General features: G+C 37.0%; 1 pseudogene; it reads left to right on the forward strand.

The window, feature by feature from the left end:
- The window catches only part of LOC137770936 (ferritin light chain pseudogene), a 105,262-nt pseudogene extending 91,236 nt beyond the window's left edge, over nt 1-14,026 (forward strand).
- The last annotated feature ends 2,797 nt before the right edge of the window (nt 14,027-16,823 follow it).

The raw sequence follows: 16,823 nt of genomic DNA on the forward strand, positions 1-16,823 counted from the left end.
ACTCATTCAGACAATCCGCAAATATTCATTTTTAAGTCTACTATATGCCAATAATGTACCAGGCTCTAAGATGCTAAACCATGCTAAATGCTGAAACAGACATACTCAGTTCTGGCCCTCCTGGAACTTATTACCTACAGAAGTGCCTTCATTGTAAATGGTCAGGTCTCAGCCAATGCTATTATCATCAGCAGGTGACCAAATGATAAGCTTGCTTTCTAAACAAGCTCCACACTCTTTGCTTTCAACATTTTTGCTTTCCTTCAAGGCACATAATCCAGTGGTCAATTTCTCCTAGTTAGTGAGGTTTGGGGAAAATTTACCCAGTGAACAATTCCTTGTGGCCTCACTCTTTCATCACACTCTCCTCTCTGCTCTTGAACTAAAGAGACCTGGATGAAAGTCACTTGTTCTAATCCTATTATTTTAAAATACAGCTGCTCCTACTTTGAGGATTTCTACTGGACCAACACCGTGGCAAAGCAGCACTGAAGCAGAAGCAGGTAAATTTCAAAATGACAGCTCTAAAAATATCCACTCTCCTTTTGTTCTCCTCCTATCCCTTTGCTCTGAACACCTCCGCCCTGAGGCATTGCCTTTACCCTTCTCTGATTATTCTCCAAAAGGGTTTCCAAGAGTGGGGAGTATTTACGGTTTCATTTGCTCTCAAGTCCTTGGTGGAAAAGGATGCTTGCTTCCTGATTCTTACTAATTCCACACTCACATCGTTAACACAAAAATCATCATTTTTTAAAAAATATTTCCCTCAGCTTCATATTTCTTCTGGGCCAACACTGAAAGAGTATTTTCAAAGAAACAATATCCTCTCCCCATTGCCCTTCTGAGAGTTTCACGTTCTTACCTCTAGTCTCATTTTCAACACTTATTAAGGGATGCATCACAAAAATAGAAGAAAGTTCTTTGTGCTTTCCCTGTACCAGCCAATTATTCTAATTTGTTCTGTCTCTAAAGAACAGAATGCGAAATCAACACAAAGCCTGATTATGCGATCTCTTCCAAGGGAAAGATCTGAGAGTTGTCTATTTACTAATGAAGCTCAGTGTATATTAACGGTTGACTGAAGCAATCATCAGGAATTTTCATCCCTTAAATTAGTGTTTTCCACCAGATACACATCTTTCATTTTGGATAATATATCTTTTAAGTTCAGGATACAGCTGGACAAAAGAAAAGAACAAAAGGTAACCAACACAACAATTTAAGTAATAACACAGTAACAGCTATCATCCTTCCCTGAGGAATTCAGCCTACTTTATGGACACAATTTAGCACAAACTCATAAGAAAGCTAACAAAGCCCCAAATCACTTCACAATAGCCTAGAGAGGTAAAGGTCAAAAATTATTACTGCCAGGCCCAGCAGACGTCACCTACCGGAAAGAGCACAGGACAGGAAAACCTGGAAGCCTATGTTCCAGTTTCAGTTATTCCTGTAAGCATTAGTATGATCTGAGTGAACTCAGTCTGCCCTGCTTTTTCTGTTTATAAAAACCTACATCATCCTCTCAGTAGAATGAAATACCACATCTGAAAAGTTGCAGATCTCTTTAGGAAAGAAACAAAAATCATGCTTTCCAACCAAATGGAATAATTCAGTCAATGGAGACAATAAAAATCTGCCATAAAGCAATTGTTTTCTTGAAATCTATCTTTTGTGGTATATTTATTGGGGTAAGGAATGTTAGGAGATCATAATTAGAGTTACCAATTATTCCAGAAATCAAGGTCATTAAGTTCAGACTCCAACTATGACCTTGACCCAGGCTTACAGAGATGTAAGAAGTCCCAATACCTCATATCCAACATACATGGGAGAAACAAGGTATGCAGACAGATCCTCTTATAAATATCCCATATGTAGTGGTTTTATTGCAGGGTCTCAAATTCGTTGCCATTCTTCGCATCCAGATATGGGCATTTTCCCTTGAATTTGGGCAGGCTTTCCATGGCTTCAAACAGTAGAGCAGGGGTCAGTAAATTATGGCTGGTGGGCCAAATCTAGGCCTCTACCTGCTTTTATAAATAAAGCTTTATTGGAACACAGCCATGTTCATTAGTATATGTATTGTTTGTGTCTGTTTTCACATCACAGCAGCAGAGTTGAATAGTTGCAAAAGAGACTGTATGGCTTGTAAAGCCTAAAATATTGACTGTCTGACACTTTATGGAAAAAGATCTCCAACTCCTGCAATAGAATATACTGAAAGTGATGCTACGTAATATCTATAACTAGGTCATAAAAGGTCATGCAGCTTTTGCATGATTCTCTTGGAATGCTTGAACTCTGGACACTCATTCTTGGGATACTCTATCTTGAGCCCTAACTACCATGTTATGAGAAGTCCAAGCCACATGGGCAGCCGTCTGTAGGCACTCCAGTCAACAGTCCTTGTTGGGCCCAGTCTTCAAGTCATCCCATCTCAAGTGCCAGACATGTGAATTAAAATTATCTAGATGATTCCAGCCCCAGCCATTTGAATCCTCATGAGCTGAGGTTTCAGACACCAGTCATGGAGTAGGGACAAGCCATCTCCTCTGTGTACTGTTTGAATTGCTGACCCACAGAATCTGTGCACATATTAAAATTTGTTTATTTCACCACTAAGTTTGGAATTCTTTATTATGTAGCAATAGATAACTATAGCACTGTGTCTGTACACAGGAGATCTACATTTCACAGAGCACATATTCAGATGTGAATGTTGACTCCTCAATTTCTATTATGAGAAGAATGTATACACACATATAGATATAAAATGTTTATGTATATGTAAATATTATACCTATATAAACTAATCTATATTATCCATAAAATGAGGGGCCTTTGATAATAGCTAACATTTTTTTTCAGTATTTATTATGTTCCAAGAACTGATAAATTCTTGCATTGTATGAATTTTCTCTTTTAACCCTCATAGCAAACTCCCTGAGAGAAGTAATGTTATCTCTATTTTATAGATGAGAAAACTGAGGCAAAAACAGATAACATGCTCAAAAGTACTCAACAAGTAAATTTTAGAGTCAAGATTTGAACCCAAGTTCTCAAGTTTTAGATCCCTTACTCTTAGTCACCAAGCTATAGACTGAGGAAGGGGATGAAAGCTGAAGCCATTACCTCATGTTCAAGAAGTTAGACAGAAACTTAGCAGGTATGGTTGAAAGAAGACAGGACTTGGAGTCGTTAAGTCCAGAGCCTCAGTTATGCAATGAATTCTCCTCTCATCTAGATATAGGTTTGTTTTTAGAAAATGAAGAAGAGCACTGCATATTTTGATTGTTAATTTCTGTACTTAATGATTACCCAAGAATGGAATTTTACCAGGGAGTTATTTTGCAATGACATAAATTATTGATACAAAATCAAATCTTTATTAAGTCTCCATTGCATCAGAAGTCTTTCCCACTCTTCATTTCTTTTTAATCCCTTTTCTGTCTACTCTTGGCCAAAGCTTGAAGCCTAATTTAACATTTGGAAATAAAATAATGCAACAGTCATAACACAGCAATTCCAATGCCTACTGAAATGGAAGCTCTAAATAATTTTTCAGATAATTTAGGCAATTAAAAATATTTACATCATAGATGCAAAGACAGAAGTTACTTGTGTAATAAAATAACTGGTGAGACAAAAGTTTCTGGTCAAGTAGATTTGTTTAAATATGAACACTGAGTTCTACCCCTGTTCATATTCATATTTGTTTAAATATGAATCTGAGTTCTACCCCTGTGCTAAAACCCAGTGACAGGCTGCATACAGCTTCTAAAGGGATATTTCAGTGCACTGGGTCAACTTCATCCCATAAAACGTGGTATTATTAGTAGTACTAGAAGACAGAGTGTGACTATTTTCTTCGGGACATAGATGAAGACCCCAAGATAGACAATATCAAGGACAAATTATGTGGAATAAGATATTATCTCAGTCCTTGGAACATGTCATCCAGGATAGAACAAGAAATAGATTTATTATCAAGTACATGAAGCCAGAGCCAGTAAGCAATGAGTGGTAGACGGTTAAAATAGACAGGTTTTAGAAGTAGAGGCACAGATGTAGAAAACAAACTTAGGGTTACCAGGGGTTTGGGGGGGAGGGATAAACTGGGAGATTGGGACTGAAATATATGCACTACTATATATAAAATAGGTAACTAATTAGAACCTGCTGTTCTTATTAGCACAGGGAACTCCACTCAATACTCTGTAATGGCCTATTTGGAAAAGACTCTAAAAAAAAAAAGTGGATATATGTATATGTATAACTGATTCACTTTGCTGTAGACCTGAAACTAACACAACATTGTAAATCAACTATACTCCAATAAAATTTTTTTTAAAAATAGGTTTTAAGAACCACAGTCAGGGAGCAGTGTGGATTGGAAAGATCTGGCAAGAAATATTTCTGCATCCTCAGATAATCCTCCCCAAGTTGGCTATTGCAAGGGTGAGCATTTAAGAGATCCTTGACCTAAGGAGGACATGAGATTAACAATCTAACCCAATGTGCACGAATTATTCTCCTCGGTGCTATCAGAAATCAGATGGCATCCTAGAGCAAGGGTCGGCAGATCTTTTCCGTAAAGGGTCAGATAGTAAATATTTTGGATTTTGTGTACCATACGTCTCTGTTGCAACTGCCCATCTGCTGCTGTAGCACAGAAACAGCCATGCACAGTATGTTAATGAATGGGTGCGGCTGTGTTCAAGCAAAATGTTATGTACAAAACCAGGAGTCAAGCGAGATCTGATCAGTGGGCCAGAGTTTGCTGACCCCAGTTTTGGGTCAGTGTTCACAGCTGAATGAGTCATGAGGCCTTAAATTCCAGTTCTCATTGTATTACTTTCTACCTGGGTGAACCTGGGTTCATCCTTTTATTTATATGGGCCACTTTATTAGTCAAGGTTCTCCAGAAAAACAGAACTAATAGCATGTGTATACAATGTGCCCATATATATTGATAGATATAGATCTAGATATCGATATTGATATCTATATCCGTATCTATATATAGATAGAGAAAGAGAGAGAGAGATTTTAAACAACTGGTTCACACAATTATATAGAGGCTTGGTAAATTCAAAATCTGCAGGTTAGGCATTCTAGAGACTCTAGGAAGAGTTGCAGTTCAATTTCTGTTAAGTCTTCTGGTAGAATTCCTTTTTGCAACAGGGAGGTCAGTCTTTGTTTTATTAAGAGCTTCAACTGATTGGATGAGGCCCACCCATATTATGGAGGATGATCTGCTTTACTCAAAGTCCACCAATTTAAATATGAATTTCATCCAAAAACACCATCACAGGGACTTTCCCGGTGGCACAGTGGTTAAGAATCCGCCTGCCAATGCAGGGGACACGGGTTTGAGCCCTGGTCCAGGAAGATCCCACACGCCATGGAGCAACTAAGCCCGTGCACCACAACTATCACGCCCGTGTGCCTAGAGCCCATGCTCCGCAACAAGAGAAGCCATGGCAATGAGAAGCCCGCGCACCACAACAAAGAGTACCCCCGCTTACTGCAAGTAGAGAAAGCCCACGTGCAGCAACGAAGACCCAACGCAGCCAAAAATAAAAATAAATAAAATATAAAAATTTTTAAAAAACCCCAAAACACCATCACAGAAATATCCAGAATAATATTTGACCAAATAACTGGGCATGGTGGCCCAGACAAATTGACATGTAAAATTAACCACCTAAGCCATAGTTTTGTCATCTTTTAGTGAGAAATTTGATTTATCTGAACTATTTTGATACCTTCTAGAGATAGCACCCTCAGTTTTTCACATGGTAGGCAGCAGAGGGAAAGAGGCCATTTGCCCAGTCAGATGACACCTATAAGGATAAAATTCTGTCTTCTCTCTCCAACCCACAAGGATGAATGCCAAAAATACATCACTTATATCTGCTTTAGCTAACATATGATAGGTCTGGAACTGACCTATGCTCCCAGTAAGTCCCATGAAATGCTGTTTCATTAAGGGGAGACTTTACTTGCTAAGATTAGAAGCAAAAGAGGGTGGTGGATGAAAAACTGCCCAGGGATAGAAGTTCATGCAAGGGAGCAGGAGAGAGAATGGGTATCCGAAGATGTGCGCTCTGAGCCAACACTAATTCCACAGCATAAGGTTGTAATTCAGGGAGCCAAACTGCTGGGGGGGGGGGTTCCCCCCCTTTTTCCCCCAAAGAGGGACAAATCAAGCATATTGGCAAAGGAAGAGCATTAGTTATAACAGATAAATTCCTTTTCAGAGGTGATCTCTCAAATGATTTGGCTCAGTGTAGACTATGATTTGGCTCCAAAAACCATAAGCTAGAGCCTTTCATTCCAGGTCCCTCCTCAAATATCCATGCTAGGTAGAAATTTGGCATCAGTAGTTTTTGAAATCTCCCCAGGTGATTATAATATGCAACCAGGGCTGAGAACTGGGAGATGTAGAGAGAATTTAAATTGAACTTTAGTTAAACAGTAAAACAAGTTCTGACTCTACTGGCTGGAGCTAGACAAGGGCTATGGATTTAGTGGGATGAGAAGATAAAGAACACCAGGGAGTAAATCAAATACTTTACACCTGTGCTTAGCTAATTGTTACTCAGATAATTCAGACAATCTTACAGCACCTGAACACTGAAATTCCTTAGCTCTGTTTAAAAAAAAGTAACTCTTCAAGTAACTGAACTCTGAGAATTATGTAAATCATAAAGAAAAAGAAGAAATCTTATTTTTTGAATTAGTTGATTTCATATATACTGTTTCACTTTCATGATATAAACTAGATATCTTTCTTTCCATTTTATATTTGAGGAAAGTAAGGCTTTAAAAATCTCAGTAATTTTCTCAAGGTCACTTATTAAGGGTGTGGTAGGCAGCAAAATGGCTCTTAAAAATGCCCTCACCCTAATCCCTAGAACCTATTAATATGTTACCTTACATGGCAAAAAGGACTTTGCAGGTATGACTGAAGTTATAGACCTTGCAGATATGACTGAAGTTATAGACCTTGAGATAGAAAGATTATCCTGGATTATCTCATGGAACAAATCTAATTGCATGAATCCTTAAAAGCAGAAAACCATTCCCAACTGTAGAAAGAGAAAGAGAGAGATGTCCTAATAGACGCAGGATCAGAGAGATGCAACATTTCGGGTTTTGAAGGTGGAGAAAGGGGACTCTGAGTCAAGGACTGCAAGTGACCGCTGGAAGCTGATAAAGTCCAGGGAACAGAAACACCCCTAAGAGCCTTCAGAAAAGAATGTAGCTCTGCCAACACTTTTTTTTTTTTAAACATCTTTATTGGAGTATAACTGCTTTTCAATGGTGTGTTAGTTTCTGCTTTATAACAAAGTGAATCAGCTATACATATACATATATCCCCATATCTCCTCCCTCTTGCATGTCCCTCCCACCCTCCCTAACCCACCCCTCTAGGTGGACACAAAGCACCAAGCTGATCTCCCTGTGTTTTGCAGCTGCTTCCCACTAACTATTTTACATTTGGTAGTGTATATATGTCCATACCACTCTCTCACTTCATCCCAGCTTACCCTTCCCCCTCCCTGTGTCCTCAAGTCCATTCTCTATGGCTGCGTCTTTATTCCTGTCCTGCCCCTAGGTTCTTCAGAACCTGTTTTTTTCTTTTTTTGATTCCATATATATGTGTTAGCATACAGTATTTGTTTTTCTCTTTCTGACTTACTTCACTCTGTATGACAGTCTCTAGGTCCATCCACCTCACTACAAATAACTCAATTTCGTTTCTTTTTATGGCTGAGTAATATTCCATTGTATATATGTGCCACATCTTCTTTATCCATTCATCTGTCGATCCTGCCAACACTTTTACTTTACCCAATTGGGACCAATGTCAGACTTGTAAGGTAATAAATTTACGTTGTTTTGAGTCACTAAATTTGTGGTAATTCATATGAAAGCAGTAGAAAACAAATACAGAGGTCCTACAAGAGCCAGTCTATATATTTATATCTAAGTATTTCTAAAATGAATTTAACCTTGTGATTGACAGCAGCAGCACCTTCAAAGGGATCCCACCACACACCTGAGGCAAAAGTAGCCTAATGCAAAGCAGTGACAGCAGCAGGTCACTGCCCCACACTTGGGGTAGAGGGGGACTTGATCTACTGTAGCAGCAGCATAGCCTGAATGGGAACCCATCCTCCTGTGGCACTAGTCCCATCAACACTAGTCTAATCTGCTAGCATCTGCTGTGCCAACAGGCCCAACATATACAAACCCTCCAACTCAGTAGCATTAAGTGATCCAGGCTCAGTGTTTCCTGAAACTCATATCCAATGACACTGGAAAGTTCAGATATCACCTACTGTTATGAAAACATAAAAAAACAATAACAGAAGACTGGGAACTTCAGAAAGAAAAGGGGAACAATGGAATGGGTGAAAAAAAAGTGGGGCAGTATAATAGACTATCATTAGCCTCATGAGTTTCTTAAATTCTATATGATGGTCAAAGCAAAAATTATGACACCATCTGATGTGGTTCTCAATGTATGTAAAGGAAATACTAAAGAAAATCATACTTTAAAAGTGGGGAATATTAAAAGCCCTAAATGGAAGTAAAATTTTGAAACTTCACTTCAAGTAATAAAACACTGATTCCAGTAGGCTATGATAAGTTACATATGTATAGTGTAATGCCAAAAGCAACCACTAAGAAAACTGTACAAAGCAGTGTACACAAATGATTTTAAATAAATTAAATTAAAATGGAATTATTAAAAAATGTTTAAGTAACCCACAGGAAGGCAAAATAAGAAAAACATAGGATTGAGAAATTAAGGTAAAAAACAGAAAACAAAAAATAAAATGGTAGATCTAATCTTTAACATAGCAAAAATTACATTAAATGTAAATTATCTAAATAACCAAGTCAAAGACAGAGATTGGAAGAGTAGATTAAAAAATAGCAAGCATGATCCAACTATATACTGTCTGTAAGAAGTTTACTTTAAACATCATGATATAGGTAGTTTAAAGTAAAAGAATGAAAAAGATATATCATATGAACGTTAATGAGAAAAAGCAGGAATGGCTATATTAATATCAGATAAAATAGATTTCAGAGCAAAGGAAATTATTAGGGGAAAAGAGGGTCATTACATAAAGATAACAGGATTAATCCACCTAGATGATCTAGTGATACTAAATGTGTGTGCACCAAACAACAGAACTTCAAAATACATGAAGCAAACACTGAAAAAAGGAGAAAATTTTAAATCCACAATTATTATTTGAGACTTCAACACAGCAATTTATAGAACTACCAGAAAGAAAAACCACCAAGGATATGGAAGAACTGAAAACATCATCAATCAACAGGATATAACTGACATTTAAAGAACACACTCAATAAGAGCAGACTACATACTCAAGTGTCCGTGGAACATTCACTCATATACCATATACTGGGTGATAAAAATACATTAGCAGATTTAAAAGAATTAAAATCATATAGAGTATGTTCTCTAGCCATAATGGAATCAGACTAGAAATCAATAACAGAAAGACAACGGGAAAATCTTCAATCACATGAAAACTAAACAACACAATTCCAAATAACCCATGGGTAAAAAAGAAAGTGTCAAGGAAAAATTTTTAAATGCATAGAATAAAAGACAATGAAGATATAACAGATCAAAGTTTGTGGAATGAAGCTAAAGCTATGCTGAAAGGGAAGTTTATAGCACTAAATTGAGAAAGAAAATATTTCAAAGCAATAATCTAATTTTCTATATTAAAATACTAAAAAAGGAAGAGGAGAAAGCACTAAACAAGCAGAAAGAAGGAAATAATAGATATAAAACAGAAATCCATGAAACTGAAAACAGGAAAATAGGGGGGAAAAAAATCAATAAAACAAAAGGCTCGTTCTTTGAAATAAACAATCTAATCAATAAAGATCTAGCAAGACATAAAGATAAAAAGAGAAATGGCACAAATCACAAATATCAGAAATGCAACCAGGGATATCATGAAATATCCTGAAGGTTAATAAGGGACAAGTTATTATGAACAAGTCTACACTATAAATTCAAAAATGCAGACGAAATGGACCAATGCTTCTAAACCCAAAACTACCAAAACTCAGCCAAGATGAAGTAATCTCAGTTTTCCTGTAACCATTAGAAACACTGAATTTTTCATTTAAAAACTCCCAAAAGAAATATTCAGGCTTAGATGTTTCACTTTTACCCAAGACTTAAATAATTAACACCAATTTTACATGATTTTTTAAGAAACAGAAGTAGAGGGAACAGTTCCTAATTAATTTTATGAAGCCAGTATTACCTTGATACCAAAACCAGACAGGGATAGTATAGAAAGAAGAAAACTACAGACCAATATTTTTTATGAAATTGGCTGTAAATATCCTCAGCCAAGTATTAGCAAATCCAGAAATATATAAAAAGAATAATATACCATGACCAAGTGGTATTTATTCCAGTTATGCAAAGTTGGTTAAATATTTGAAAATCAAACAATGTAATCCACCATATCCAATAGACTAAGAGGGAAAACATGTGATCCTATCCATTAATGCAGAGAAAGCATTTGACAAAATCCAATCCCATTCATGATTTTTAAAAAAGAAGAAAAAAAAATTCCAAGCAAACTAGGAATAGAAAAGAAACATACTGAAACTCATAAAGATGATCTACAAACAACCTATACTGACATTATATTTAACTGTGAAAGACTGAATGCTTTCTCTGTAAGATCAGAAACAAGGCACCGATATCTGCTCTCACCACTTTTATTAAACATATTACTGGAGGTTCTAGTAAGAAAATAAAGCAAAAATAAATAAATACATAAATTTAAAAGTTAAATTTTAAAAAAATGTTATTTAAAAGATAAAAGGACTATTCCTATTATGTTGAATAAGAAGGACTATATCCTACTAAATGTTGAATAGTAATATATCCTATTATATTGAATACAGCAAAGTAAAACTGTCTGTATCTGAAGATGAGATGATAATCTAAATGGAGAAAATACAAGGAATCCACAAAATCTTGAGAAATAATATTAGTTTGTAAATGTTTTAGAGTACAAGATCAATACAATTTTATCAAATTATATATTAGTAACAAATGTGTAGAAGCTTAAATAAAGATATGTAATGCCATTTACAACTGATCTAAATAAAATAAATACTTAAATATAAGCCCAATAAGACATTTATAGGACCTCTGTACTGAAAATTACAAAATGTTGATGAAGAAAAATTTTAAAGTCCCAAACAAATGGGGAGACATACCTTGTTCATGGATTAGAAAGCACAACATAATAAAGATGTCAATTCTCCCCAAGTTAATAGGCTTAACACAATTACTCTTAAAATGCCCTCAAGGTTTTTGTGGATATAGACAAGCTTATTTTAAGATTTATATGGAAAGAAGAGGCTGAAGAATAGCTAAAACAATCTGTAAAGGAAGATTAAAATGGGAGGAATTAATCTACCCAATTTCAAGATTTTGCAGTAATGATGGAGGCTGGATGCATAGATCAATGCAACGGAATAGAGAACCCAGAAAGAGACTGACATAAATACATTTAACTTGTTTTTGACAACAGTGCAAAAGCTATCAAGGAAGAATAGACTTTTCAAAACATGGTACTGAAACAGTTGGACATCCCTCAACCAAAAAAAAAAAAAAAAAAAATGAACCTTAACCTAAACCTCCACACCTTATACAAAAATTAAATCAAAGTGGATCATAATCTTAAATGTAAAAGCAGGACAGTTTTAGAAAAAAAAATAGGAGAAAATCTTTGGCACCTAGAACTAAGTGAATAAGTCTTAGACTTCACACCGAAAGTATGATCAGTTAAAGCAAAAACTGATAAATTGGATCTCATCAAAATGAGTTAAAAATGCTCCATAGAAGATCCTTTTAAGTGGATGAAAACTCAAATTACACACTGGGAAAACATAATTGAAAATCCCATATGAGACAGATGACCTGTATTTATAATATACAAAGAACCCTCCAAACAACTTTAAAAAATCCAATTAGAAAATAGGCAGAAGACAGGAACAGACATTTCAGGGAAGAGTATATACACATGGCAAATAAGCACATGAAAAGATGTTCAACATCATTAGCCATTAGGGAAATGCAAATTAAGACCATAATGAGATATCAGAGAATAACTAAAATTAAAGTATAGTGACAACATCAAATGCTGGCGAGTATGTGGAAAAATTATATCATATCACTGGTGGGAATATAAAATGGTTTAGCCACTCTGAGAAACAGCTTGACAGTCTCTTTTAATCCTAAAAGTAGATTCACCCTACAACCCAGTAATTGTACTCTTGAGCATTTAACCCAAAGAAACAAAAAATTAAGTTCCCACAGAAACTTACACATAAATGTTCATAGCAGTTTTATTTATAATAGCCCAAAACAGGCAACTACCCAAATGTCTTTCAATGGGTGAATGTTTAAACAAATTGTGATAAAATCTTATGATAGAATACTACTTAGCAACAAAAAGGAACAAATTATTAATATATGCAAAAATTGAAATGAACTTCAAGGGGATGATGCTGAGGGAAAAATTTTAAAAAGCCAATTAAGTAATTCATGATTATGTTTACATATTATTCTTAAAATAACAGAACTGTGGAGATGGAGAACAGATTAGAAGTTGCCAAGGATTAGAGATGGGGGTAGAAGGTACAGCGGGGGAACTTTGTGAGGTTTTTGTGGTCCCAGTACAAATAATACAGCAATCTTGGTTTTAATCCCTAAAGATTTTTAAAAGCAATTCCTAATAAGAGGTGTCCAGATATTTAGCAATGGCAGCAGATTAGAGGTATAGCTCCCCAACATGACAACTTCGAAAGAGATCATACTAATTCAATGCATATGTTAGTTTTAAAAAGGCCAGTCACAATACTTAAATGGTACACATCTTAACGATATTATTCTGGGTATCCAGCTACACCAGATGGACTACCAGGATTTTCTGTACATTCAATCTTATTTAAGACAGCAAATCTTATAATAAAACAGTTTAAAAAAAAAGGAAAAAAACAAACCTCAACTACAGTTGGATATTCTCATAGGAAGACGAGGTTAAAATAAGTAGCAGCGGTTCAAAAGCTTAAGCAGTGGTACCTAAATTTGGTTGCACATTAGAATCATCTGAAGCACTTTTTAAAAACCCTCACACCGACTGTGGGTCATCCTAGACCAATAAAACCATTTTAAATCTCCTCAGACGATGCCAACATCTAGCCAGAACTGAGGACCAGCGGACTAAGCAGAGGGGACGTTTCTACGTTCCTTGCTCCAGCCCCCGACCACCCTCCAACCATTCTTCCAGTCGCAACCTTTAGAATCAGCCACTCAGCTATCCTCAGCCTCCAAGACAGGCCAACACCGTTTTTTGAGCTTAGCTCCTTATCACTGATCAACCACGAGTTCCCAGATTCGTCACAATTATTCCGAGGTGGAGGCCGCCGTCCACCGCCTGTTCAGCATGCATCTGTGGACACTTACCTCTCTCTGAGCTTCTATTTCGACAGCAACAATGGGACTCTGGACGGTGTGGGCCACTTTTTTCGCCAGTTGGCCGAGGAGAAGTGTGAGGGCGCCCAGCGTCTCTTGAAAATGCAAAGCCAGTGCTGCAGCCGCGCCCTCTTCCAGGATGTGCGGAAGCCTTCTCAAGATGAGTGGGGTAAAACCCAGGACGCTGTGGAAGCCGCCATTATTAGGGAGAAGAACCTGAGCCAGGCGTTTTGGGATCTGCGTGCCCCGGGTTCTGCCCGCGCAGACTCCCACCCCTACGACTTCCGGGAGAGCCGCTTCCGGGACGAGCAGGTGAAACTCATCAAGAAGATGGGCGACCACCTGACCAACCTCCGCAGGCTGGCTGGTCCGCAGGCTGGGCTTGGCGAGTATCTCTTTAAAAGGCTCACCCTCAAGCACGAACAGGAGTCTCCAAAGTTCAGCGGCGTTTGAGGAACCCCTCTGGCGTCACAGCTTTTCCTGAAGGCCCTCTCTGCAGCCACTAAGCAGCTTTTTAACCACCCTGGAGCTCTCTCCCATGCCTTGGACCAAATGGAAACAATAAAGATTTTTGCAGGAAAAAAAAAAAAAAGCGCCTATTTGAAACACAAACAGAATAAAGAGAAAAAAAGAAATGTGTATATATATATATACACGTTTTTTTAACATACGAATTGCTCCCACTTTATCTGTGTGAAATAAGTTTGTTCCCGTTATTGGGCTGGTTCTCAAGCTTTGCTGCTCATTTGAATTACCTAAAGAGCTTTTTTAAAAAAACATTGGTGTCTGGGTCCCAGCCCCAGAGATTTTCATTTAGTAGGTCTAGGGAGGAGCCTGGGCACGGGGAGGGCTCAGAGATCCCCAGGTGATTCTAATGTGCAGCAAATTTGTGAATCACCTCTTGGCTTCAATCCAGCTAGTGATCAGATATTAAATCTAAGACACATGGGCTAGTGTGTGAGCTCTGTTGCTAGGTGTATTCCATTTTCTTCCTCCTGGAAGATTCGTGCCAGGGAAAATGGTTGATAGTTGTGTTACTTCTCTGAAATGGATTGAAATTTCCAATTAGCTTGAACAGGGGAGGGTGAACGGGTGAATGCAATAAGGTGTATCATTTACGTATTGCCCTATGTGTATGGCTAGAAGCTTTTGCAATTGAGGTCTGCTCTACTCTTCATGCTAATGGTAATGCTTGTCCTCCTAATGCAGCTGTAAACTTTACAAGCCCCTAGGTACACAGCATCACAAAATATTTACCCCTCCCCACTGGCCCACTCTCAAGCTTCACTCCCCTTCCCCAGTACACAAATGTACATCAATGCGCTTGAGACCAATATCAATATATTGACCTTCAATTCTTCTACTTTGCAGCTTCCCTCTTATCAGGAGACGTCAGCATTTAGTGCAAGGACAAATGCTTGCCTCTTGGTGAGTAATGTGGACAATGCCTCCAAGAGACAAATAGCCCTCAGGGAGGGGGAAAAAGTCTTTCAAAAAGTTTGATGCCCAGAGGAGGCATTTTCAGTCATCTCAGCTTAGAGGTCAAATATCCAAAATAAAAATGGTTAAGAAAAAGAAGAAGAAAGGAAGAAAGGAAGGAAACAATTTTCTTATCTCATTGTAATAAGGCAGTTTTCCTTAAAAAAAAAAAAAAAAAAAGACTTAAACCTTAAATTCTCTTTCGTAATCAAAATGTGCTTTTCCATCTTTAGACTATTCCTCCTATATCCTGTATTATTCATGATGTTTGATTCTTGAAATAGCACATGGCTGAAAACAGAAGCTAACCTCTTGTCCACTGTGAATTAAATCTTCTTTTCCTGGGACCCATCTACAATGTACAATTTGGGGTTTGCCAACATAATTATTTTCTCTGAAATAAGTTACAGCGTTTTGCCTTTTCAATATATAGTTATACAACCTATTGTTAACACAATATAGTTAATATAGTCAATATAGTAAATACAACTATAACACACATGATATGATGCCACTTTGGTGATTTTCTTCATCCATGTAATTCCGAAATTTGACAGTATATTTTTCATATTCTAATGAGCTGAGTATTACCTTTGCAAGGATAGAAAAATAAAATAAATTCATAATATTCTTGTGTGGTTTGTCCCTGGGGTGGATTACCATAATGGGGGGATATTTGAGCCTTTCCCCAAGTCATTAAAAAATCTCCAGCAAGCAGCCCCTTGTCCTCTCCAGGGAGTGGGGGAAAGGATCTTTAATCATAATAATCCTGGGGGGAGAAATCTCGGAAATAAGACATCTGCTTCTGTGCCTTGTTGTTTTGCAGAATAGCAATGATTGCTTTAGCAGCTTCTATTGCCATATGTGTACAATAAGTAAATGAACATAAAATTGAATGAACACATAAAAGAAGGATAAACCCACCCAGCTTAACAAATCCACTCTCTCACCTGCTGTGCCCTGAAACATGAAAAAAAGAATCACTGGATCATAAGGATTAATAAAATAACAGTCTCTGTTAACAATATTGACAGGAGGTATAAGGATAATTTGTCTGATGTGGGACCAACAGCTTAACTGCTTAATTCTTAACCCTGCCCTCTTCCACCACTTTTCTCCTAATCGGGGAATAAAAATTACCTATACATTTGCGTTAGAAGAAATCAAAAGTCAGTAGTCCAAACATTTTTTTAAATTTTGTTTTCTGTCCAGTTGGAAATGAAATACATGATTGAATTTTCTTCATCATTCATATAGTCAATGTGGAAAACATTAGGGCCGTGAATTTCAATATAGTAAGAGAAATTTTTAAATTGGTCTTCCCAAACCACTAATAAGGTAACCGATATTGTATATAATGCTAAAATCTTAGAGACTGAGTTTGATATTTGAAAAGTTCTGAAAACATTAGCTAATTTCTCCTTATCATATTTCTCATGCCTCAAAGCTGGGTATTACTTTTTTAAAATAAATTTATTTATTTTTATTTTGGCTGCGTTGGGTCTTCATTGCTGCGCGCGGGCTTTCTCTAGTTGCGTCGAGCAGGGGCTACTCTTTGTTGCGGTGCACAGGCTTCTCATTACAGTAGCTTCTATTGTTGTTCCACAACTCTATGGGTTCCTTTTTAGGTCCTAGGAAGAACCCTAGAAATTAGTTCATGTAATTATATGCTTTTTCAAAATTGTCAAAAGTGAGATATTTTAACTTCAATCAGGTAAGACCAGCGTCTCTTTCTTTGCCAATTTTCCCTCTATCATATTCCGCTATGTTG

The sequence above is a fragment of the Eschrichtius robustus genome, chromosome 10, assembly GCF_028021215.1.
Source record: "Eschrichtius robustus isolate mEscRob2 chromosome 10, mEscRob2.pri, whole genome shotgun sequence".
NCBI lineage: Eukaryota > Metazoa > Chordata > Mammalia > Artiodactyla > Eschrichtiidae > Eschrichtius > Eschrichtius robustus.